The sequence below is a fragment of the Myotis nattereri genome, assembly GCF_964212035.1.
Source record: "Myotis nattereri genome assembly, chromosome: 6".
Classification (NCBI taxonomy): domain Eukaryota; kingdom Metazoa; phylum Chordata; class Mammalia; order Chiroptera; family Vespertilionidae; genus Myotis; species Myotis nattereri.
Genome location: NC_138081.1, coordinates 94,617,844 through 94,642,847, shown reverse-complemented (window position 1 = coordinate 94,642,847; position 25,004 = coordinate 94,617,844). Strand labels below are relative to the sequence as shown.

At 47.5% G+C, this 25,004-nt stretch overlaps 1 long non-coding RNA gene across 1 annotated transcript; it reads right to left on the bottom strand.

Moving 5' to 3' along the window:
• Nucleotides 1–7,560: 7,560 nt before the first annotated feature.
• LOC308521071 lies at nt 7,561–8,745 on the bottom strand. The gene is made up of 3 exons (XR_013996129.1): nt 8,649–8,745; nt 8,434–8,520; nt 7,561–7,679 (listed from the first exon to the last, which is right to left on the bottom strand). It is a non-coding gene; the product is annotated as an uncharacterized lncRNA (long non-coding RNA).
• Between the last annotated feature and the right edge of the window lie 16,259 nt (nt 8,746–25,004).

Here is a 25,004-nt window from a genome sequence, read left to right as displayed (position 1 = left end):
GCCTATTTCCCTGCTTAGCTATTATTTGATGTTCTATTATAAGCCTCTGGCAGCCTGCAGACACAGAAACCTTTTCTTTTTAGGGCTACACGCGGGGATGGTGCCGAGGACCGACCCCCAAGATCTCACTCATCTTAAGAATGAGGTTGCGGTCTCAGAGGTCGTGATTGAAGAGCCAGATCACGCAGACGCGGCAGAAGCCGCCCCTGCCAAGCGCCCCTATTATCTGAATTAAAAACTCGGTGCCCGATTCCAAGCGGTGTGCTCATTCCAAAAGCTGCTCCGGTTTCTGGCGTCATTGGAGTCTTAGGTCATCGCAGCCTAAAATACCGCGGCTCCTCCTGTCGGCACCTCCTAAGAAGACCCCACATTGTTCGGGAAAAGCAGTGTCAATATGATGTATTTTCTAATTTGGAAAATGAAAAAAAAAAAAATCTTTTTTTCTCCCAAACAAGGTAGGGAGCAAGGAAGGAAGCAGCTTTGGGGTTCACAGTAACATTACATGATTTTTAAGTGAAAGTATCTTTCAAGCTCAAAATGCATTCAAAAATGCCTGCTTTGGATTTAGCTTGGCTTGGTTGTTTACCTTGCAACTTTAACGATCACTCAAGGGGTGTGTGACGCTGTGCCCATCAGAGAGGACGTGGGTGAGCGAAGGCGGAAAAGACGGGTAGTTCTCAGTTCATTGTAAACCCGCGCTCATGGACAGCGATGGTTGCTGTCTAGTTTTTTGCGAGAAGCCACGGTGCAGGCAGGCTCCTCGCGGAGAAACTTTGCAAACGGAAAATGGCTCTAAAAATGGACTCGGCCGGATGGCTGGCTTTGAAGGGACTTGGACAGGAGCTCTGGTGCTGTGAGAGCACAGGGCAGCCGGGGACACGCTGGGGACACTGTGCCGCCCTGTGCCCGCCGGCTCTGAGGGCTGAGGGCGGCCGTGGGCCGGTGCTGCAGCCCGGGAGCTCCTAAGTGGCAGGGACAGCTCCTGCCGCTGCAGCGCGACCTCTGGGGTCTGCCCTGCCCACGTGGGAGGGTCTCAGACCTGCAGGCCACCGGCTCCTCGCCTCGAAGATAAGGGGTTGGGATGATCTGTGAGGCCTCTTTCCATTCGAAATGCTATGACTATGAAATGAAGCCCATTTGACCTCAACGTGAGACCGGAAACCTCGGGGGGTGTGCACGAGAGGGGAAGGGATTGCATCGCAGATAATAAAACAGTCCTTGCTGTCTTAGTCCTGCCTTTTTCTCCATCTCGAAGGGCTCCTTCCTCAGTGCCTACGATGTGCTCGCTGCTGAGTAGAATCAGAGCCTCTGAGAGAGGAAGTGACTAACCCAGGAAGCAACCAATCACCGTCCAAGGCCATGTCTAGTTCTGGGGGACCAGTGTGCAGGGCAGGATGGAGGAGAAAGGGGGCATCGGGTACCTTTCTGTGCAGATTTCACCTTGGGCACCAGGCTAGCCTGGGCCTCTTGCTGTTTCACTTTGACCCCTGCTGCTTCCCCGAGCAGCAAGCACCAGCCTCGCCCTGCTCTCCTCTCTGCCTGCTTCTGTTACTGTCACATTCACGGGGGCGGGAACGCCTCGCGAATTAGTGGGCACTTCACCACTGTTGTTGGCCTGCCCGATGACTGGGAGGAAGGAGGGAAGGAGCAGATCTGAGAGGTGGGATTTCTCGCAGGGCGTGAAGGCTGGGCACGTTAGTCTTTGCAGAGAGGGTGTGGGGCGACTTGTGAAAGGCCGGCTGCCTCACACAGTAGGTCGGTGACTGTCTTTTCTGGGCGCTTCTAGGCAAATGAAAGGCCCGGGCAAAACCCCGAAGACCCCCGATCCTGTCTTCTCCACGGATACAGTGGGTCTGAGGAGGCATTTCATCGTAACTGCACCTTGCACTTGGGACAATAAGACATCACCGGTGAGTTAATCTCGCGGCCTCCTTTCTCAACACCCCGTCACGTCACTCACACAGTAACCTCTGCTCCCGCCCCACGCGGGGGCCCTGCAGAGTCACCTGAGGTTGGCGCTGAAGTTATCTGAGGGATGGTTCATTCGGGGGGGTTGCTCCCCAATGTCTCCTGCACCTTATGATCGCTGGGGGAGCTTTTAAAAAATACTAGGGCTTTGGCCTCTCCCCCTCCCCCCAGATTTGAACTTAATTGGTCTGGGAAGGAGAGGCCCAGGCCCGGGGTTGGTTTACAAGGCCCCCAGATGATTCTAAAATGCAGCCAGGGTCAAAGCCACCAGCCTTAGTCACCCCCCTCGCTTTATTCACGAGGAAACCCAGGCCCAGAGAAATCAAGCGACTTGTCTAAAAGTGACAGGCTGCGATTCCCTTCAGAAATACAGCAGAGAAGGTGCAAAGTGTCTCTGGGTTGACAATTTTCAGTTGGCCTGATTCGGTGGTGAATTAAGTGAATGTAGGCTGGATAATTAAGTCCTCGCTGCAGACCAAGGGCTGCAGCAGAGAAGTGGAGGGGGCCTGCCGGGCTGATGGCAAGCCTGGGGGTTCAGGGTGCAGAAGTGTGTGCCCCCGGGACCCGCATGCCATGGAGACCACAGATTCATGATGCGGAGCCTTCCGATGGGCCACCAAGGAAGGGCTGGAAATGACAGCCGCGGCAGGGTGGCCCCGGGGATGGTCCCGGTGTGGTGTTTCTGTGGAAAGCCGTAGTTCAGAGCCCACTGTCTTGACTTGCTCTGCTCTGGGTGGCCCAGTACTGTCAGCCTGGGGCGCTTTCTCCCCTTTGCAAGAGGTCTTTCAGTAGAGGCCGGACCATTGCATCAGAAAAGCCCAGGCTTCCTTGTTCTGCTGGGTGTTCTCCATCGTGCCAGGAAAAGGGAATGGACAATACACCTTCGCTACCGACCTATTCTTCTCAGACTTACACATCGTGGGAGAACCAGCTGTCACTGCCACTGAGGACAAATGAAACTCCAACAGACCCCTCCCACCCGGTCAGTGACGGTGAAAAACAATACGGACTCCAGGTGACAGGCAACATGAAAGGATGAACCCAGGGGCCAGGAAGGACTCCCAGTGTTCAGGGACACCCTGAAGCCAGATGTGGGGCTGGCCCTCTTCTTGCTGTCATCATTCTCTGTTTTGCAGCTCCTGGTCCCTTGGCTGTGCTGTGGGAAGGGACTGGTAAACCCCACTGAAGGCAGCTGCCCTCAGAGAGAGCTGTGGTCAGTGGTTAACACCATTGATATTTTAAGTCACCTGGAGGATACTGAACGTGGGAAAGATAAATAAGAGATTGTTTCTGGGGGAGGAGGATTCATTTCAAGAGGCATTTGTCAAGTTTTTACTTTATGCTGTGCTAAGCATGGGGAGAGGGCAGTGGCTGATTTAGATGTCAGGGGGGTTGGGGAGGAGGTGAGAATCAAGAGCAGTGAGCAGGACAGGAGAGAATAAATGCCTGTCTTCCTGTTTCTGCTGGTAGATGTAATTACTGGGGAAAGAATGCCCTGCCTAAGTATTTGACCAGGCCCAGAGAACACAAAACTACAATTTCCTAGTTGTGTATTCCTTGCGAAGCTAAGGGGGAAGGTTAGGGAAGGTGACTGCTGTTTCTAAAGGACAATTCTAGGAGACAGCATTTCTGTTCTTATAGAGCTTATAGCCCACGGGAGGCTGTGGCAGTCCTCCAGAGAGAACATGGATTTGAGCTTGAGTTGCATTTTTAGTAATGGCAGGGGAGACTGTGCAAATAAAATTGCTAGTTTAGATTAGATGTGGGAAGAGAAGAGAGAGGTGGAGTCAAAGATGCCTGATATTCCAAATCTGATTGGTTGGGAAGATTGTGGCATTACTGGTAGAGAAACAAAGAAATATGGTATTGTCTTATACCATATTAGTTAGGTTGGACTACAGCAACAAAATATCTTGGACTTGCCCTGACCGGTTTGGCTCAGTGGATAGAGCGTCAGCCTGCAGACTGAGGGTCCTGGGTTCGATTCCAGTCAAGGGCATGTACCTTGGTTGCAGGCATATCCCCAGCAGGGGGTGTGCAGGAGGCAGCTGATCGATGTTTCTAACTCTCTATCCCTCTCCCTTCCTCTCTGTAAAAGAATCAATAAAATATATTTAAAAAAATATCTTGGACTGGGTGGCTTATAAATAATAGAAATTTCTTTCTCAGTTCTGGAGGTCATGGCTTTAGCATATTAATTTTGAGGGTGGTGGTGGGGACACATTCACTCCATAGCAGATACAGGATGATTTTGAAGAGGCAATAGAACATCCAGGTATTTGATGTTTAGCTAACGGACACACAGGGATAATGCACAGCATAAAAGTTGGGCCTGAGGAGGGAAGTTTAGACTCTCTGTCTACAGGACAAGGAAGCGAGTGTTTTAGGAAATGAGAGGAGAAAAAGGACCAGAATAGAAATGTATGGATGGGTCCATTTAGGGGTTAGAAAGAGGAACCTGGGAAAGAGAGTCCGAGTTGCCGCAGAAGCAGCAGAAAGAAGTAAGTGTTCTGGACCAAAGACTGGACGTTTCAAGGGGCAGGTGGTCCATGGTGTCAAGCCTTTGGTCATCCACAGTCAAGTATTTTGGCAATTAGGAGTCACAGCAGACTTTTGGGAGGTGTATCAGTTAATTAGTAGCTGTGTAGGTGGGACCTTTCTCAAGGGGAACCGGCCTACCCTCCCTCAAGGGGCTCTGGGTTGGTGAAGTAGCTCAAATCCAGGAAATGGTGGAGGGGACATGCTTTCGATTGTGATGATTCAAGCCAGACTCCTTGTCAGCAGATCTAGCAGGTCATACATCTACTTCAGTTCTAGGGATACCAAGACCAATAGTCAACACCAAAGATTTTGATAGTTTAAAGCATTCTGATTACTGCTTTGGCTCCGCTGCTCATGATGGTCACCCAGCTGCCCTTGTCTCTGCAATTAAGGCCCCTGCCACCCCGGGACCACTTATCCCCAGTGAACTTGGTAGTCCGGTTTGATGGCAGCAGCTCCCATGGTCATTCCTGGCCTGAAGAGAAGAGGCCCCACGGTGCTCTTCAAGGACGCCAGGGCTCCCGCAGAAATGCACTTCTGACAGCCTTGAATAGGTGAGGCTGAACCCCCCTGGCAGGCACAGTGAGGGAGGGGAGAGCAGGCATTGTATCATGAGCCCATTCTATAATTCCCCTCAGCCTCTGGAGGTCTTCCTTTAAAGTTCCTCAAGGAAGTTCTGCCATTTCAACTTCATTCATTTATTTCTATGTTTTAGGAAATGAAGGCGCAAACTGTTAGAGCCAATTCCAGCTGCTCCAGTTAACACATTGAATCCAGCATCTCTGCTCAGCACACCCATATCAACACCTTTGGCTCCATCCAGTATATTCCCCCCATCTGATCCAATACCCAATTTTCTTGGCATGTATGGCACCTTTCCCCAGGCCACCTTTGTTTCTTAGCTCCTGACGTCTGCCAGGACTTGTCTGGTCATGGGTCTAGAAGCAATGAAAGCCACACAGGTCGGTCCTGGGGAGAATTCGCTCTCTGCGGAGACCCCTGCAAATCCCGAGGCACAGGAGGAACTAAGAGGAAACGCAGACGAGGAGGAATCCTCCCCTGACAAACAAGGTTTGGCAGAAACCGTGCCAAGTTTTCAGGTCCCAGGGGATGCCCTGGTTTATTTTCTTTTTCATATTCCCTTCCCTTATTTATTTCTCTTTCAAACGACCCTCAAAATACAACCACCATCATGTGTTTCTAAGTGTGTGTTGGCGGGATAGTGAGGGGAGAAACTTAAAATGTTAAAAGATTCCTCCAATTCAAAAACTTTGAGAATCATAGTTTGAAGAGGGACCTATTTGATTAAGTAACTTTTATTTTTGTTATTTAAATTTTTTTATTGTGGTAAAATACATATAATAATGTCCTGGTTTTACCATAAGATCAGGTTGCGAGTTTAATTTGCTTTGTGACTCAGCAATCTTTAGGACTAGATGTCTCCCCCCCCCCGACCCCCCATGCCCTCCCATCTCCTCCCCGCCCCTGAAACCTTGACTACAGGAAACCAATGTTCCTGTAGGGCAGTCCTAGAAACTTAGCGGTCCTTTCTTCAGACCTGAAACTGGGAACGACAGTCCCAAACTCATCATTTTATGTTGCTGAATTTTCTAGTCCTCTCAAAAGCAGTCAACTACATTATACTTCTTTTTTTCTAAAGATTTTTACGTTGATTTATATATAGAGAGGAAAAACGGAGAGGGAGAGAGAGAGAAACATTGACGTGAAAACGAAACATTAATTGGGCGCCTCCTGAATGCTTCCTACCGGAGATCAAGCCCGCAATCTGGGCAAGTGCCCCAACCAGTAATCGAACCAGCAACCTTTCAGTGCACGGGATGATGCCCAACCAAGACCAGCCAGGGCCATTATACACGTTATTTTCACTCAAATCTATTGTAGCAGCAACTGTGTGGTCACACAAAGCCTTGTTTTCTAGACACCTGCGTACAGGTGTTTCAGAGGACACTTCAGTGAATATTTTGCCATTGCATGTCACAGACTACCCGTATCCTCTTAGCCACGGCGACAGGGCCGTTACTGCCTTTAATCTAACCAGATCAGAGAATCAATTCTACATAAATCAAAGAACCCAATCGTTAAGGACCTGTTCCCTGGAACCACTTGTAGCACCAATGTCTGCCTCAAATGGGGTTCTTTCATCTGAGAAGCAGGAGATCTGGGAGCGGCATGCATGTGGGATTTCTCGGGACAACTGGACCGTTTGGAGAAGCCTATGGAAGTCTATTGCCTCTGTGTCTGGTGGGGGCCACAAGTTGGGAAGAAAAATCGGATCTGAGCAGGGGAATTGGGGACAAACTGGAGCCTGAGAAGACACACTTTACCGACAAGGACCCACTGTAACCTGCACCTGTCTCTCACCACCTCCAAACTTGATGACACAGGTCAGGTCCTTTCCCATGGAGCTACATACGTGCGTGGCCCAGGACTCAGAGAAGCTGAAGGAGCAGGAGCTGTGGGTCCATGTACGCCCCACGCCAACACAGGAGCCACCAGGTCCTGGGCCCTCCATCAACTTCCGTCAGAACAGAAGCCTGCTGTTTCACTCCTGCCCTGGGGATCTCACGCAGATTTCTCGGCGTGGCCAGCCCTCACCTGGACCCACCAGGTTAGGAGATCCTGAGACTTGTGGTTCAACTTGGCTACGCTGTCGCATTGCGAAATGCCCAGAGGAGTGCAGTGTGTTAGGGTGAGGGCATTGCTATGTGCCGGAGCGTGCGTGGGAGGTGAGGAATCAGGCCGCGATCACAGCCTGGGTGCTTAGCATCTGCAGACACAGAAGAGAGAACTGAAGGGGAGTGTTTCCCAAACTTGCCCAGTCACACCGATTCCCACACCTTGTCTCACGCCTGCCAAGCCCATATCTAGGGGAAAGTGCCTGGGAATAATAAACAAGGGCCCAGGTGACTCTCAGGGCCGAGCAAGTTTGGTAAACCTTGTTAGAAAGAGGCGCATGGGTAAAAGGGAGGTTTTGCATTTTTTATTCGCGCCTCTGTTGTATTTATAAGCATGAGAGGGTAGCACAGGTTTGTGGGCAGCGGGGAAGAGGCAGAGGGTGGGACACAGGTACAGGAGGGGTAACTGTTGAGTCCAGGTATTTGACAAGGCAGGCGGTTCAGCTCTGGGAAGAAGGAGTAACATGTTTTATGCTAAAACAGAAGAAAAACAAGAGGGGAGATGTAGTTATTGAGCTGTTGAGGTGAAGATGGCAGAGATGAAGGAGATAAAGTAAAGTGGGGAGCACATAGATCTGATGGGAGGGTGGGACCCAACCCGGTGGGTTCTCGTAGTCTGGGGTTGGCTCAAATTGGTTCAAAAAGCCCTGGAATATCCCGAACATTGGGTCTTCGTGCAATTTTAGGAGACTGATTTCCTAGCATTAACTTCCACAGTTTATTTTTCTAACAGAAGTTTCACTAAGTTTTCACACGAGCCTAACGTCCTTTCTATATTCCTTGCCCTTTGGCACTTGCTAAATAAGAAAGAATAGACACCTGTTTACATCTTCACTCTACCACCTGGCAGCGTTGATGGAGTTCAAACAAGCTGGATGTTAGTATTTTGGTTTAGAAGGCTCAGTTTTTCCAAGTGTTTCTATTTTTATGTTTAAAAATATGTTCTTATTGATTTTTAGAAAATGAGAAAGGGAGAGGGAAAGAGAGATAGAAACATCGGTGAGAGACACACATTGATGGGCTTCCGCCTACGGGGGATCAAGCCCGAAACCTGGCCTTGACCGGGAATCGAACCCAGGGCCTCTTGGGTACATAGGACGCTGCTCAATCCACTGAGCCACACCAGCCAGGCTTTCTGGCCTATTTTTAGAGGTGGGGTGTTTAGAAGTCAATGAACACAGCAGTCAGGTGGGTGGGCCCTGGGGCCGGATCAGGGGTGTATACGTACCAGCCCTGATGGTGCTGGCGGGGTTTCCTCGGGCCAGTTTCCACCTGTGTCTGTGCTTCCTCATGGGCGGGTGGGCGGTGACAGCACCTATGCCGCAGGGACAGCGCTGGCAGATTATTTGGGAATGATCAAGGGAGAAACAGCTCAGTCTGGATTTAGTTTTAAAACGCATCCCTTTGGGGTCTAGCAAAAAAGTTTCCCGGTGGATTTGGCACCTTTGATGTGGCCTTGCAATACCCAGCGTTGGCCTGGAGCAGGACTGTGTTTAAAGATGCAGGGGCTCCCGTTCCCGTTTCTGTCCTGTTGTTTTCCATCCCGCAGGGCAGCACAATCATCTTCAGCCGCCGGAAGCACTCCCTGGGAGAGCGCCTCTCCTCCCAGGGCCTCTGTGGGCGCCAGGCCGGCCTCCTCTCCCGGCTCCCTCCCCCACTCCCGCCTGTCCAGGCCTGTTCAACGCTGAGACTTTCTAAACAACCCGGTGAGCAGACCCGCGCAGGTGACCTTGGGGAGGTCTCCCGAGTCCGGAGTGCACAGCGCCCTCTAGAGGGCGAGAGTGGCAGCGGCCCCGTAGTCGCTGCTTATTCCTCCCGTGGGTTTACCAGGTACCATCAGCCTCCCGGGAAACAAAGGCGGGGAGATGGTGGAGGAGGGGAGAGAGCTGAGGGGACAATTTATCGTAGCATTATTCTTTTTCTAAGCTTAGCACGCTTGTTTCCCCAAGCCCAGACTCAGTTCCTGTGATCCTAGAAGGACAGAGAAAATCACAGGGACAATCCCTGGCTGCTTCCGCGCGTGGAGCCAGCCTCATGGATATTCACACCACACCTCACCTGGGCGATGGAGATAAGCGCATTGTATTAGTTTGGAATTAATTTGGAATTAATGGTTTGTCTTAGCGAAGAGTCGTCGTCTTCTTCTGGAGGACAGGGAGGCTGCGAGGACTACCTGCTTGTCAGGCTGTCTGGCCTCTGCCGAACAGAAGAAGAAAAACTTAGACACCCAGCGATAAGCGTTCCCTCTCCCAGAGGCGGGGACGTCCCGCGCAGAGCGCGTGTGGCGAGATCTGCTGTTTCGCCCACGGCGCTTCTCCACACACACACTCCTTTCCTCGCTCCGTCACTCCAGCCCCTCCCCCCATGCAGTGGCTTCTGTCTTTCTTGTTTTCATCAAAGCCACACAGGGTGGTGTTTTCCCTGAGTAAAACCACCCTCCTTTTTTGGCTCCATGCCTGGCTCTTCCCAAGGTGCTTGGAAAGAAAGGGAAAAAATTCAGAATCGTTTCCTTTTGTTCTTGACTGATGCATGGGTGGAGGGAGGAAAGGGGGCTCTTCGGTGTGTAACGTAGCACGGTGTTCCAACGGTTCTCAAAAACGGTGTTCGTTACCCCTTATTGTGCGGCGCTACCCTTTTAGTTACAGGTTCTTTTTATTTTTCTTTCCTCTTTCTTTTTTTTTTTTTATTCATCTTTGAATGCCCTGCACTAGCACAGTGCCTGGCGCATAGGAGGTGTGTGGTAAGTTAGACCAGCAAGCTGAGGTGCTAGCTCCCGGGTAGTGCAGTAGCACATCAGCTAAGTACCTATTAATATGCAAGTAAATTAAACACAACGTTTGTGGCTACACTTCTCTACTTCAAAAGCTCTATTCATGGTGTGCAGTGGCATAAATCAGTCTGGACTTGGCACAACCCCAAACAAGAGTGATGCAGGAGCAAGAAAATCAAACCCAGGCTCTCTTAATTATGGCATTGGTTTGAAAGTAGTTATTGACCTGTAGCATCTCATTATCTGTCTTTCTGTCCATCCATATATACTCATGTGTCCAATATCGTCAAGCGGCCAGATAGGAATACAGGCAAGAAATATGGTGCAACCTCTAATGCAACTGATAAGAATCTGAATGGGTGTGAATCTCGAGTCGGGGTCCATTTCCAGCACCAGATTGAACCAAAGCAGGGGCTCAGGGAGGCAGACCCTTCAGCAAAATGACTTTGCTAATACCATTCTGTGCAAAAAGGAATGCGCTTTCACAGGTACATTTTATGAAACTGAAAAAAATAAAAGGCAAGAGGGGGAAAAAAATGCTGCAAAAAACAAGTACCTTCTTACACATTTTTTTTCAAAGGAAAATTCATCCTGTTCTCCCGCCCCGTGCGGACGTGCTGCCTGGGAGGAAGAGCCGTTAGAGGAGCGCAGTCTGTGTGGAACAAGGTCACGCACGTACCGGCTTTCTGCGGCGCAGCATCAATACCGCGGACGAGGGGAATCGCTTGCTGTCACTGTAGCCTTGTCCTGCGCACAAGGCTGCAGCCCGTATTTATTCTCTAACCTGCCAGTGCCACGGCACCGACAAACCCAGAGGCAGGGGGTTCAAAACGAGAAGAGAATAGGCAAGTGTTTGTTGTGAGAAATAAATACGTTACCTGGAAACATCATTGCACGCTGAGCCATCGGTGAGGGTGCGGGAAGGGGTGGGGTGGGCCTGCGTGGCCCACATCTCGCTGACGCTCTTTCCTAGACGACTCCCCAAATGTTCCTCCACTTCTCCCCTCCGTCCTGCACCAGCCTGTCCAGCCAGTGCGGCCTGACTGACACTATGAATCGCCTTTGTGCTGCTCGCCTACTGCTATCACTCATGTGGTGACACTTCATCTGTCCGGCATCATCGGGATGCGAACCACATTTTCCTGCAGACGGAGCCGTACTGCTCTAGCACCCACATTTAGATTGTGTTCATCATCTTAAGCAGCACGCTTTCTAAAATGTGTAAACACCTGCTTTTTTGAATAGCTCCTATGAGCCTGGTGTAAGCTTAGCTCAGTGATTTGGGCTGCTTTTTGATACGTACCGTTTGCGCGGTGCTATATATCAGGGCTGCCCCTACTGGTGGCCACAGGCACCCTGGGCCTGCTCGGCTATGTAGCATGGCCTGAGAACGCCACTTATTCTTTCAGTTAAAAGCAAATTACTTTACTTTTCTCAGTCTCAGCTTCCTCGTCTGCCAAAGAGAGATAGCCGTGCCTACCTTGCTAGACTGATGCGAGAATGAAATGAAATGGTTCAGTATGTGAATCATAGCACAGTTCCTGGCACATGGGAAGTGTTCAGTAAATGTTACCTATTCTTTTAATTTAATCAATTCATTTCTTTCAAAAATTAAAAAATTTTAATTTAACTTTTCAATTACAGTTGATGTACAATATTATATTAGTTTCAGGCGTACAACGAAGTGATTAGATTTTTATATAATTTAAGTGGTCACCCTGATAAATCACCCATCTGACACCATACATAGTTTATTATAATATTATTGACTATATTTTCTTTTTTAAAAAAATATATTTTTATTGATTTCAGAGAGGAAGGGAGAGGGAGAGAGATAGACACATCAATGATGAGAGAGAATCATTGATTGGCTGCCTCCTGCATGCCCCCCACTGGGAATCAAGCCCACAAACTGGGCATGTGTCCTTGACTGGAACCGAACCTGGGACCCTTCAGTTTGCAGGCCAATGCTCTGTCCACTGAGCCAAACCAGCTAGGGGTTGGATATATTTTCTATGCTGTAATTTACATCCACGTGACTATTTTTATAACTGCCAATTTGTACTTTTTAATCCCTTCAACTTGTCCACCGAGTCCCCTGCCCCCTCCCACTTAGCCATTCTTACTTTAAGTGAGGAATTAGAGTAGTCATGACCACTACAACACTAGTGAAATAAAGGTGAAATGGGCACATGTGCATAGAACAGCATAGAGACATCCAAATATTTTTCTCCAACACAGTTTAATATATTCACTGTTACCTGGCCATGCTATCTGAGCCGCTCAGCGAAAGTGTAACCCCCAGCAGCCTGGGAGTGGGGCAGCTGCTCTCATCTCCTTTCTCCCTCCAGACCTTGTTCCAAACACTGTTCCTTATCTTTAAAAAAAATTTTTTTTTTTAAAAATTGATTTCAGAGAAGAAGGGAGTGGGAGAGAGAGAAAGAAACATCAGTGATGAGAGAGAATCATTGGCCAGCCGCCCCCTGCATGCTCCCCACAGGGGATCGCACCCACAACCCGGGCATGTGTCCTGACCAGGAATCGAACCGTGACCAGCTGGTTCATCGGTCGGTGCTCAACCACTGAGCCATGCCGGCCAGGCTTTCCCTCATCATTCGCCAACCCAGGCCGGTGTTCCTCAGGAGAGCCTCCTTCCTCTGTTGTCCTGACTCGCGTTTGACCCAACCTGCATCGCATCCACTCAGCCTCGAGCGCTCGATGGTTCTGTGGCATTTCCCTCTACAGGTAGGTGGCTGCCAGGTGTTCCGGGAGGAGAATGTGGGCTCCGGCCCGTGGGCTTACTCAGTCACGACATCTAAATGGCCATCTTTGTGGACCTGTCGGTCTGGGATGGAAAGATGAGGGCAGATCTGTAAGAGCCCATATGGGAGGGGCAGGCAGACCAGCCACCTCCGTCCCCGTGTGGAGACTGTTCCCAGGACGAGGCTGTTGGTGGCACTGACGGCGAGTTGGTCGACAGGGCCTTGGAGAAACTGCACGTCCAGTGGGTGGGCAGCAGCGGGCCGTTCTCGGGCAGCGCCCATCTCTGGGCCCCTGGAGGAGGTCATGGCGGGCTTTCTCCATGTGCCTCCTTGGCCCTCTTGGAGGTGAATGCCTGCTTGCACTCAAGGTCCACTCCTCACTCCTGAGCCATTTCCTTGAACTGACTGTCTTGCTTGACACACACTTGGCTGGCTCTATCCAGAAGTGAGGCTCAGTTTCTTAACTTCCAACCAGAATCTGCATTGATTCATCCCGGGGTCCCTTTCCATTCCATTCACTCCACCAACGGCTGGGAGCTGAGGTCTGGCTCTGTTGCCAGCCTGCCCCCAGGCTCGTCCCACCGCCTTCCCTTTCTCTGCTGAGAGCTGGCCTCGTCTGCAGAGAGAGGTGGACACAGCCGCCGAAGCCTGCGTTCTGTTCTGCAGGACTCCCCGCCCTGCTCTCGGGGCCGGGCCCTCCTGGGCCTCATCGCTGCTGCTCTGCAGCAGGAAGATAACTATGAGGGTAACGCTTTTAATTAACAATAAGAGAAGTGCTTTCTTTCACATACTATCTTACATAATAAACGTGTTTCTGAAAAGTTTACGGTTGAAATGGTGTGCATAGAATCGTGGTGCAAGGGAGCGAGGCCAGTTGTACACAGACTTACCCAGATGGCAGTGTACCTGGAAGTCTCAATGCTTTTTCCAACACAAACCATGATAAGAAGACGTATCTAGTCATGTCACATGAGCTAGGGCCACTGTCCCAGCAGGAGGTGTGACTCTGCCACACAAGTGTGATATAAAATCACCAGCACAAACCCCCCAAGAAAGATCATGTTGTCCAATGTGATGCTATGGGCCCTTTCTGAGGGTTTTCTCTATTAATTGTTTGGTACTTGTTTCTTCACTTTGTTGTCAACTCTCCCTCAAGAGCTGGTTAGTGGGCACAAGCCCCAGGTCTTTGAGAAAAGTATATGGGTGACAAAACTAAAATGGTTCAAATGATCTTCACTCTCTGAGTGTTTTTCTATGCATTTCTGCCATTAATCCTCCCCCCACCCCCCGCCAACCCCCGCGCCCCAGTTTTAGCAGCCAAACAGTTTTGTTTGATTTATGGGCAGTGCTGAGTGACACCTCATGTGGGAAGTTTCTGCTGTAAGAGGACTTAGTGCAGAGAAGTTTTTGTAAATTGAAGAATAGTTTTGGGATGCAAACATAACCTCTGGCTTTTCAGTTTTGTAACTTTGAACGTGTGCATCATGTATTGTGTATAGTCTGTCTTATTCATAACATCGGACAGGATGGTTATAATATAGCCTTGAAAATCTGAGATATAGTTCCATTTATTTGGTTAGAGTAGATACCAATTTAAGAGACATCTTAAAACACAGTGCAATGTGTGTCCCAGAAAGCTACTAACGACTCAAATTAGCATCATCTGGGATGTTTTATAAAAAAGGAGATTTCTAGGGCACACTGCAGGTCTGCTGAGTCAGAATCTTTGGGGTGGGGCCAGGGATCTGCCTTTGAAGCAACATTTCGTGTGATTGTTATACACCTCAGAGTGTGAGAACTCCTGGTACAGAGTTTGAGAGGGCAGTCTCAGAAGTCAAATTCTGTATCTGCCGCTGGTTTGGCCTGTGGAAAATTACTTAAGTTTCGGTTTTCCCTTTTCTGTAAAATGGGGAATATTAGGCATATCTACCCCCTAGGATTGCTGTGTGGATAAAATGACATAAAGTCTGACAATAATGGATGCAGAGTGTGTGGCTCAAAACAAGGGCTTACTCTCCGCACGGTGCCAGGTGGGTACTGGAATATCAGGGGGAACAATTTGTAAAGTATATGATCGCCTAACCACTAAGCTGTACACGTGAAACTAATGCAAAATATTATTGAATAGAAGCTGTAATGAAAAAAATTAACAACAACAAAAACCAAGGTCTTAATAAATGGTAGATGTTGCTTATGGCTTAGACCATAATTCTTTAAAAAAAATTTTTTTTAAATAATTTTTTTTATTGATTTCAGAGAGGAAGGGAGAGGGAGAGAGAGAAACATCAATGAAGAGAGAGAATCATTGATGGACTGCCTCCTGCATGTCCCCCACTGGGGATTGAGCTGGCAACCTGGGCATGTGCCCCAACTGGGAATTGAACCATGACCTCCTGGTTCATAGGTCTATGCACAACTACTGAGCCAAGCCGGCTGGGCTTAGACCATAATTCTTAATAATAATGACTTATCTAAGTCACCTTTCAATTAGGTGGACATCTGGGTGTTGACATGGAATTTACATGACTTACAGCACAATGTACAATCTCAACACGTATATATACTATTAGCTGTGGGTAGGTCCAGGCTATGGTAGGCTGGCCCTTGGAGGAACTATTCGATTGCGACACTCTGCACCAGCCCACAGGGTCCGCCGAGGTAAGAGTAGGGCTCTTGGTGTCTAGATCTGGGGTTTGGCTCGAGCTGCCATAGCGGACGGCCCAGCTGGCAAAAGATCGTGGTGTGCTTGTTCTCATGATCTTTGCTTTTGTAAAGGGGCAGTTTCAATGAAAGGGAGCAGCAAAGGGAGATGAAAGTGAAATATTTTGGGGTAAGTAGCTGGCAGCTCATGGTGGTAGATATTCATGATGTCTCTCTTTCCCTCCCTCTCTCCCTTCAATCAAATCTCTAGATTCCCCTTCTTTTAAAATATGACACTTAATTTTTCTCAGAAAAGGATAAGTATTTTTCCCTTTTAAAATCTTCCCTAGGTACTTTTCTCAGGTATTCATTGCTTTAATCTTTATATAGATCATGTTTCGCTGGTTTTCAAAAGAGGATTTTGTCCTTGATTTTAAATATTGTGTTCATTTTAAGAACAGGCTGAAGGCTCGCCACAGCCACCATGGCTGCGTGTGCGCTGTGGTCTTCGTTTTGCCTTCCCCTCAAAACCCCGTCATCTTCCGAGACTTCTCCTAAGGCAGTCAAGCTGGTGACTATATTTTGATACCATTTATTAACCACGAGATAGATGCCCTGACAAATGATGACTGAAAATACAGAGTGAGAATCTCTATTTTAATTCATAATCTCAGATTTGCCCAGATAAGGTGCACCCAGTAGTGACTGTGTGAGGTGCTGTGTATTACTGTTTTATAGCACTGCATTTCAGGACGACTTGTTACACAGCAACAGGTAACTAATACAGGATTGAATATTTTGTGGACTGCTTTTCCGATACGATGCACTTCTCGTGGTTTTTGTCTTTTGTGTGACTAACAAATGTTCACACCAGGAGTTGGTTCTGCCATTTTCCTCTGATTCATTTGTGCTTGTCTTGTTGGTATTGTCTTCGATCTGAGGATTCTTTGTTGCAATCTTTTAAGCCACTTGCCTGTATTGTGAGTGATACTGGGCTGTAATGTATTGCAACACCCTGAAAGCGAAGGGACGAGTGAGGACCCACTGTCACCACTGCTGCCTTGGGGGACACTCCTTCTTCCACCGCCTTTCCTTCCATATGTCTGTGAACTCTTACGCTCTGTCATCGGATTGAATGAGAGCATCAATGTCAACCTCTGTGTTAAATATGAATAAATGATTTAATTTTTTTGTGTGATCAAAAACATAAACAAAAATCCTGACACTGTCTTTCATACATACCCCAAGGCTTATCTTGGATTCAATCCATTCATTCCTGTGCTATCATATTCATTCTCGTGTTATCTTTGGCCGCTGTTGCCACGATGGCAGAGTTGAGCTGTTGCAACAGAGACGGTGTGATCTTCAGCGTCTAAGCTGTTTATTCTCTGGCCCTTTCCAGGAAAACGTTGCCACCTTTGCTTTAGAAAGTGGATGGAGCTGGAGAAGTCCCATGGCATAGAGAAGGCCCTTCGTTCACCTGTTCACTCAGACAGGGGCAACATGAAGCATGGAAGTCACCCATGGACTTCTGAGAGAATGCATTCCTATGTCTGCTGCTTCCAGCACGATGCTGGCTGGGACTCAGGGCCTGGCTTTGAATCTCCCAAACAGACCGTACCCAGAACTCAGTTACCACTTGAACTTAAAGGGAACCAGCAGGGATCTGGCGGGTGGATCTGTACCATGGCATCTTATTCACTGTGTTTGATGGGAAACACATTAGTCTTTCCTTTTACCTATGTCTGTTCAAAACAGTAACCAAGGGCTTCTCTCCTCTCTTGTCTCAGAGCCTTTGTCCTCGCTTCTTCTCGTCCTCAGCTGGCTCTTCCCTCAGATGTCGGCGTGGTTGATGCCTTCTTACCCACGCTCAGCTTAATGCCTCCTCTTTAGGGAGTTTCTAAACTTTTAGGGAGTTGAGTGTTTCTGAACACTCAACCTAAGGTGGGCCCACTGACACCCCCATGGCACTCTGTTCAGTATGAGAGTTTTCAGTATACTTATCAAAATGTCTGACATTATTATATTCATGCCTCTTTATTGTCATCTAGACAACAAACAGCGAGACTGCAAGGCCCAGAAGAGGAAGGACCTTGCCTGCCTTATTCAGGGCTGTGTCTTCAGGGCTTCGAAGGGTGCCCGACCCCAAGTTTGACTATTTGAGAATGAACATGAGGTGCCTGTGTTATTTTGTCTGGCTGTAGAATGGGAATTGCCTCATGGCTCATAAATCACACAGTTGGTTGGTTAAAGGTTTAGGCCCAAATAAACATGTTGCTTTTCTTCCTTGCTCTGGGTTCAGTGACAGTATCCATCAGAAGGATGTTTAATTCATGTAATAATTTCCTTTTAGAAAATGATAATGACAGTATATTTGTTCTTTTCTAGAATATTCCTACTTGTGTGTTGTTGTTTTCTTAATGTTACCTCTCCCCCAGCCCTCTTTTCTGTTCTTTCATTATGGTTTATTGATAATCTTTTATATCTCTGGCAGGAATATTTGCTCTATATTCCCTTAGATTCTTCTGTTGTCTATATCTCTCTGCTGCCTCTGCTCACTCTGCCACGGTGCTGTGGTTCCCGTGTTTGTCATCTTTGAGGGTGAGCTCATCTTCGGCAGAGATTGTTCCCTGGGGTGACACGGGTCCCTGACTGTCCTCTCAATTAGATAGTCCTGTTTTCCATTGCACTGGAGGGGCCTAAAGGGTCTCCGTAGTCCTGTACCAGTTCTTTTTGACAATTTTTAATGGTGGTAAGTTACATATAACATAAAAGTTATCAATATAACGAAGTCTATAGTTCAGGTGTGTTAAGTCCATTCACAATCTTGTATGACCAATCCCCAGAACTCTTTCATCTTGTAAAACTGAAACTCTACATCCATTAAACAATGACTTCCCATTTTCCCCTTCCCTTAGCCCCTGGCAACTCCACTCTACTTCCTGTCTCTCTGAGTTTGAGCACTCTCGGTAACTCCTATGAGTGGAGTCACACAGTATTTGTCTTTTTGTGGCTGGTTTATTTCACTTAGCATAATATCCTCCAGGGTCATCCCTATTGTAACATGTGTCAGATGTTCCTGCCTTTTTAAGGCTGAATAATATTTCTTGTACTTACATATCACATTTGTTTATCCATTTATCTATTTTTGAACATTTGGGTCCCTTCCACCTTCTAGCTATTGTGAATAATGCTCCTGTGAATATGGGCATGCAAATATCTCTTTGGGACCCTGTTTCTAGTTCTTTAGGGTAAATACCAGGAGGAGGAATGGCTGTACCAGTGTTTGTCTTAATTTCTGAGTCGGGGTAGTGCAGACTTGCACAGGAGGCATTCTGGTTCCGACCTCTTTTAGGTAACTTTGTCTACCGGTTGCCCTAAACTGATGGCAGTCTTCCTTGCTTGGTGTTCAAGCCCAGGCGCTGAGTGTCCAGATCTAGTGTCACAGCCCGGGCAAAGCTCCATGGCTCCCGTTCCCTACGGGAGCTTAGTTTCTTCCCCCCGCCTTGCATGGGCCCAAGGTTTTGTCTCCTGTCCCTGTGTTGGCATTAAAACTCGAGCGCCCGGTCTACCAGGCTATAGCTGTTTACAATGCCCTTGCCATCTATTTGGCTTCAGCTCCCACTCACCCCTTTCTCTTTGAATTGTTCTTCATTTCTGACATCTGGGGATTCCCTGTCCTTGCTTTCGAGTTCAGCTATGCATTAAAAAACAAGTTTGTTCAGCATTTTTATGTGTTTGCAGTGTGTGTGTGTGTGTGTGTGTGTGTGTGTGTGTGTGTCCTTTCAGGTCAGCTTGGCCTGCAGTGCCAATAGATATTTGTTTGTTCATTCAATATTTTTTGAAGTTTTATGGGCTGCACTATGATACATCTAAAATGGACTCCTGCAACTAGGGAAGATGTTTAATCAGAATACACGAAATGCTGAACTAGAGATGTTGATGTTCAACTGGGGCCATGGAATCCATTTGCAGCTTGGACCCCGAGCAGAAAGGTTTTCTTCTGCCAAAGACACAGAATTGCTCTGTTGTGAAGGTAGACCAGAACTCTGAGCACAGGGGATCCAGGGCAGGCCCGGAGCACCAGACACTATACAATGAGCATAAATAATATACAAAATAATAAATGTATTAATACAAATATAATGAATACAAATTTAGATATCAATAATAGAAACATAAATATATTTTTGCTATAGAAATGTATTAACCATAAATATAAACTTACTAAAATTATGTATATGCTGTTGTCTAGGAGTTTTAGTCGTAATTAGAGGGAGGAATAGGAAAAGTACGTCTACTTCATCTTCCTGGAAGATGATTTTTTAAAAGATATAACTGTGTAATTTTCTCTGATTATTAAAATGCTACAAGCTTATTAAAATCCCATCATCCAGAAAGGCTGAGGTTGAAAGTAACGATGGGGCTGGAGCTGGTGAAGGAAGCAAACGCAGTCCAGCTGGGCAGGGGTATGGATGAGCCAACTTCCTTTTCATTTCACTACAACTTTAGATGCTCTCTGTCCACATTTTACTTTGTAACTAACATTTTCAATTTTAAAAAGAAAGAGCAGCCCAGCTGGTGTGGCTCAGTGGTTGAGCGTCTACCCGTGAACCAGGAGATGACGGTTCTATTCCTGGTCAGAGCACATGCCTGGGTTGCAGGCTCGATCCCCAGTGTGGGGCGTGCGGGAGGCAGTCCACCAATGATTCTTTCTCATCATTGATGGTTTTTATCTCTCTCTCCCTTTCCCTTCCTCTCTGAAACCAATAAAAATATATTAAAAAAAAAGAAAGAATAATAAAAAAAAGAGCAATACAGATGGTCTTTCCTTTAAGAAAACCCGAGACACGGAGAGTTGGCTTTACAAAGGGAACAAAGCAGGAAGTGACTCTGAATCACACAGAGCTTCTCAGGGACTCATGAGCTGGGTCAAGTCCACCTGGCATATTTCCACTCGGTATCCACTTTGGCGTAAATATAATTCACATAAATAAGGGCAATAGAGCCTCTGTTGGGAAGTGCTGTGCTACCATAGGATACCTGACCCTTGTTGATGACGTCATTTCCCAGCCGTGGGCCCGGACACATGACTTGGATAACACAGCCTACGAAGCAGATGATATTCGTGCATCTGATGCCGGAGTCGTAACAGGGCTCCACCGAGTCTCAGCAGAGAGCATCCTTCGTGTGCCCTCCCCCGGGATGCGAGCTGCCACCTGCAATGCCACTCTCAGGTCACAAGACACTGGGGCCCACAGGAGTTCTTCCTAACAGAGGCCGGCTTCATGAGGTGGCCCAGCCGCTTCACACCCTTTCCTTCAGGCCTCCGTTTCTGCTGACAGCTCCCCATCTTGCTCTATCTTCCTGCAACGAAGAGCTACAACCCGCAACTTAAACGCCAGCTTTCACTGGACGGCAGGGCGGTTATTAAACAACGGGAATAGACGCCTTTGATAGGCATGTGGAAAGCAGGGAGAGCAGGCAGCCCAGTCATCAAAGGATACAAATCGATACTAAACCTTAAAAGCAAAACCCAGCCCAGTTCCTCATCTCTTTCTCTACAAAAGAAGCCCTTCTGCTCCGGCTCCTGGCCCTGTCCGCAGTGACGCCCACCCGCATGCTCACCCTTTCCCCAGCATGTTGACTGCCCCTGGCACCCCATCACAACCCATTAGTCCCGGAGACTGACAAGCCCAGCGCAACAGCAAGAAGGCAAGTTTGAAGGAAAACATGGAAAACGCACGCGAGGCCCAGCTATTAGGACTCACAGCAGCCCCAGATGTGACAGCCCCAAGGTCAGCGGCACCTCCGTGAAGGTCAGCGAAGGCAGCGGGTTTTCTGTAATCCGGGCTCCAGGGCTGGAGGAAATGACGGGAAGAGCTGGATGTTTACTTTCATTTTCACAGGGATTTGGGTTGAGGACTATGGAAACAGAGCTGGCTAACGTGCTTTCGCTAGGAGACACTGCATCTCTTTTCCCACCCCTGACAGGGCCTCAGTGCCCAGGGTCTTGTCCCCACCAGCCTGTCAGGGCTCATCCTCCTGCCCAGTGCCCACAGCTCCTGGAGCTGAGCCCTTGCGTCCTGCTCACCCTGCGAGGTCACAGCCCTGCACGTGCCAGGGACTTTTCCATACGCAGTAACACGCTTCCCAGCCGCTGGCGTTATGATAGCAGCGGGAGAGTCTCTCCATTTGTTGTCATCCTGCCGGGCCCACGAAACTTGGAGGGACTCATTGCCACCAGGCCACGCTAAAGCTCTGTGTGACCTCGAGTCTTGGCCCCACCTCCCGTGGCCCCCCTGTGGCCCAGCACCCCGCTCAGCTGCTCCACACCATCCCTGCCATGTCGCCCACCGGCCTCTGCCTCCAGCCTCCTGGGTATCATGCATCCCCATTGCAACGAGAACGAGAGCTGCAGGGACAGACATTGTGAGAGTTGCTTTATGCACATGTGCTCCTAAATCCTGCAAGGAACTCTGGGAGGTGGTCACTGCCCTAGTACTGTGCGCCAGGCCGTGCCCTGTGTGTGGCAGAGTCAGGATTTGAACCTAGGGGTCTCCCGAGCCCTCACACATAACCCTCACCCTCTACTGTCCCTTAGACCATAAGGCCTTTCTCGCCCCTCTCCTCAGAAGAGTGCTACGTCGCTCAGCACCGCTCAAAGCCCACCCACAGTCGGACTCATACCCCACCACCAACCTCCCTGAAAGCGCTAGCATTTCAGTTTCCACAAATGCTAGTTCATGCCTGATGCTTTATCACTGACAGTAGGAAATGGTGACTTTTAAGTCACCCCCACAGCATTTCTCTTTAGCTCACAGTAAGTTAGGTCTTAGGTTTGATCTGTGGTTTATGAGACAATGTGGTGGCTGGTAAAATTTTCAAAGGGGCATATTAATTGTAATTTTTAATGGATTTCAAAACAAATTTTCACATGACTAGAGGTTATGGAAATATATAATTATATTGAAGTTTACATCCAAAAATCATCTACAGCTGCGGTTAATTACATATATGAACTATTTGTATGTAAATATACACATATATAAGATTGTATACCTATAGTGACATAAACATAGATATCGGCATCTATCTAAAATCTGTCCACTTGTGTTTATGTCCATGTCTTCTCCCTACGCCTCCGCCGTTGGTTGTGAATTGCCTACAGGCTGAGCTTCTTACATTTTGGACCTGCGATACAGTGAAGATGCCATCTCAGCTTGCACAAGAGAGATACCCATTTTAAGGCACACATCCGCCTGGCCTCTTCTGAGGCTGGGCTACACACCTACTGTGCACAATCACGTATTTTGATTTGATTTGTGAAATAACTGTTTTTGCAAAGTTGTAAGTAAATAAAATTTTATTTAAAATGCACAAAAAGGAAAGATAAATGGCTAATTAACATGAAAAATGTTCCAACTTATGAGTATCAAAGAAATATAAATTAAAAGAACACTGAGTCTTTTTTTTTTAATCTATCAAATTGGCAAGTTTAAAACAGTATTACACTCAGTTTGAGAGGACGAACATTTGTTGGGAGAGTGTTTGGCAATATGTATATATATTTTAAAAATGTTCATATCTTTTGTCTCAGCAATCTTATTTCTAAGACTTTATTCTAAGGAAATATTGAAATATTTAAGATGTAACATGTATAATAGGTACAAATTAAAAATGACAAAATATACATAATACGGAAGTAGGGAAATTATGGTATATCTCTATGGTATATATGACCCATTTATATATCTTACATATTTGATGAAGATATATTTAAATGTTTTATAAACATTATACACATGCACACACACACGGGAAAGGGTTCATAATATATTAAATTTAAAAAAGCAATCCTATATAATAAAAGCCTAATATGCCAAGTGTCCGATCATCCATTCAACCAATCAAAGTGTAATATGCTAATGATATGCTAAGGCCACTCAACCGCTCCCTAATGACGTGCACTGACCACCAGGGGGCAGATGCTCTGACCAGTAGGTTAGCTTGCTGCTGGGGTCTGGCTGATTGGGACTGAGCGAGATGGGCCGGACATGCCTTGGAGCCCTCCTGTGGTCCCTCCCTGGCTGGCCAACCTCCCGTGTTCCTCCACAGCCCCAACTGTGCACTGGTGGGGTCCCCCAGCCTGGCCTGCACCCTCTCACAATCCAGGACCCCTCGGGGGATGTTGGAGAGCTGGTTTCAGCCCTATCTCGCAGGCCAGGCCAAGGGACCCCACTGGTGCATGCATTCGTGCACTGGGCCTCTAGTTTATAATAAGATTATACATTCCATAATCTTATAAAACAATATGTTGATTTTTGTATTTATGTACATTTCCCAATTTTTATAAGACTAAGCCTATTTGTAAGAATCCCAAATACAACAATACAATAAATACAATACAAAATGCATTGGTGGTGCCAGGTCGGCACTAGACCTACTGGGGGGATCACGCTGTAAGTTATTTAAATGTCTAGCCACTGTGCTGTGCAATGGAAACTAATGTAGTATTGAATGTCCACTGTAATTGGAAAATAAAATAAAGTGCACTGGGATGGACTATAGGCAAGACGTCAGAGTGAGTAGATATGGAAACTTGTTTTCTATTCCTCATGTACAGGAATTGGGCACAACTTATAGACAAAAGTTAGAGCTGCATAGCTGTGCTTACTGCAAGGAGCAAACCTCCCAGGACCAGCAGGAAGAGTCCCAAAGCGGTAAGGTAGGCTGAGGCTGGAGGTCTGCGTTTTATAAAGATTACTAGAGGCCTGATGCATAAAGATTTGTGCAAGAATGGGCCTTCCTTCCCCTGGCTGCCAGCACTGCCTTCGCTCCGGCCGGAGCCGCCTTTCTGCCTTCCCATGCTGCCCAGAGGCCCTGAGTGGCTGGGGCATATGGAATGCCTGCATCATTGCCATGACAATGACACAAGCATCCTGCCCTGCCCCAGCCGCTTGGCACCTGCATATGCAAATTAACCCGCCATCTTTGTTGGGTTAATTTGCATACTCACGCCTGTTTGGCTGGTTGGTGTTGCGAAGGTATGGTCAATTTGCATCTTTCTCTTTTATTAGTGTAGATTACCTTTGTGTTCTCTCAAAATGAGTCCGATAAAAAAAATCATCATTTCACATATTTACAATGTTGAAAAACGTGAAAGATAATTAAAAGATCAAGAATGAGAAATATAATGCTCAAAACCTTAGCCCAGTGGTCAGCAAACTGCGGCTCACGAGCCACATGTGGCTCTTTGGCCTCTTGAATGTGGCTCTTCCTAAGCCTTAGGAGTACCCTAATTAAGTTAATAACAATGTACCTACCTATATAGTTTAAGTTTAAAAAATTTGGCTCTCAAAAGAAATTTCAATCGTTGTACTGTTGATATTTGGCTCTGTTGACTAATGAGTTTGCCGACCACTACCTTAACCCATATTACAAATACCTTGTAATTGCAAAAGACCTATCTATTGCATGTGTCCTACAAACAAAGATTTCTTGGACATTATTCAAATGTATATTTCACAACTTAAACTCTTATGTAAGAGGAACTCAAATTCTGTGTTTATTGAGCAACTACCATGTGCCAGGCGCTGACCTCAGTAGATTTAGGGAATGACAAAT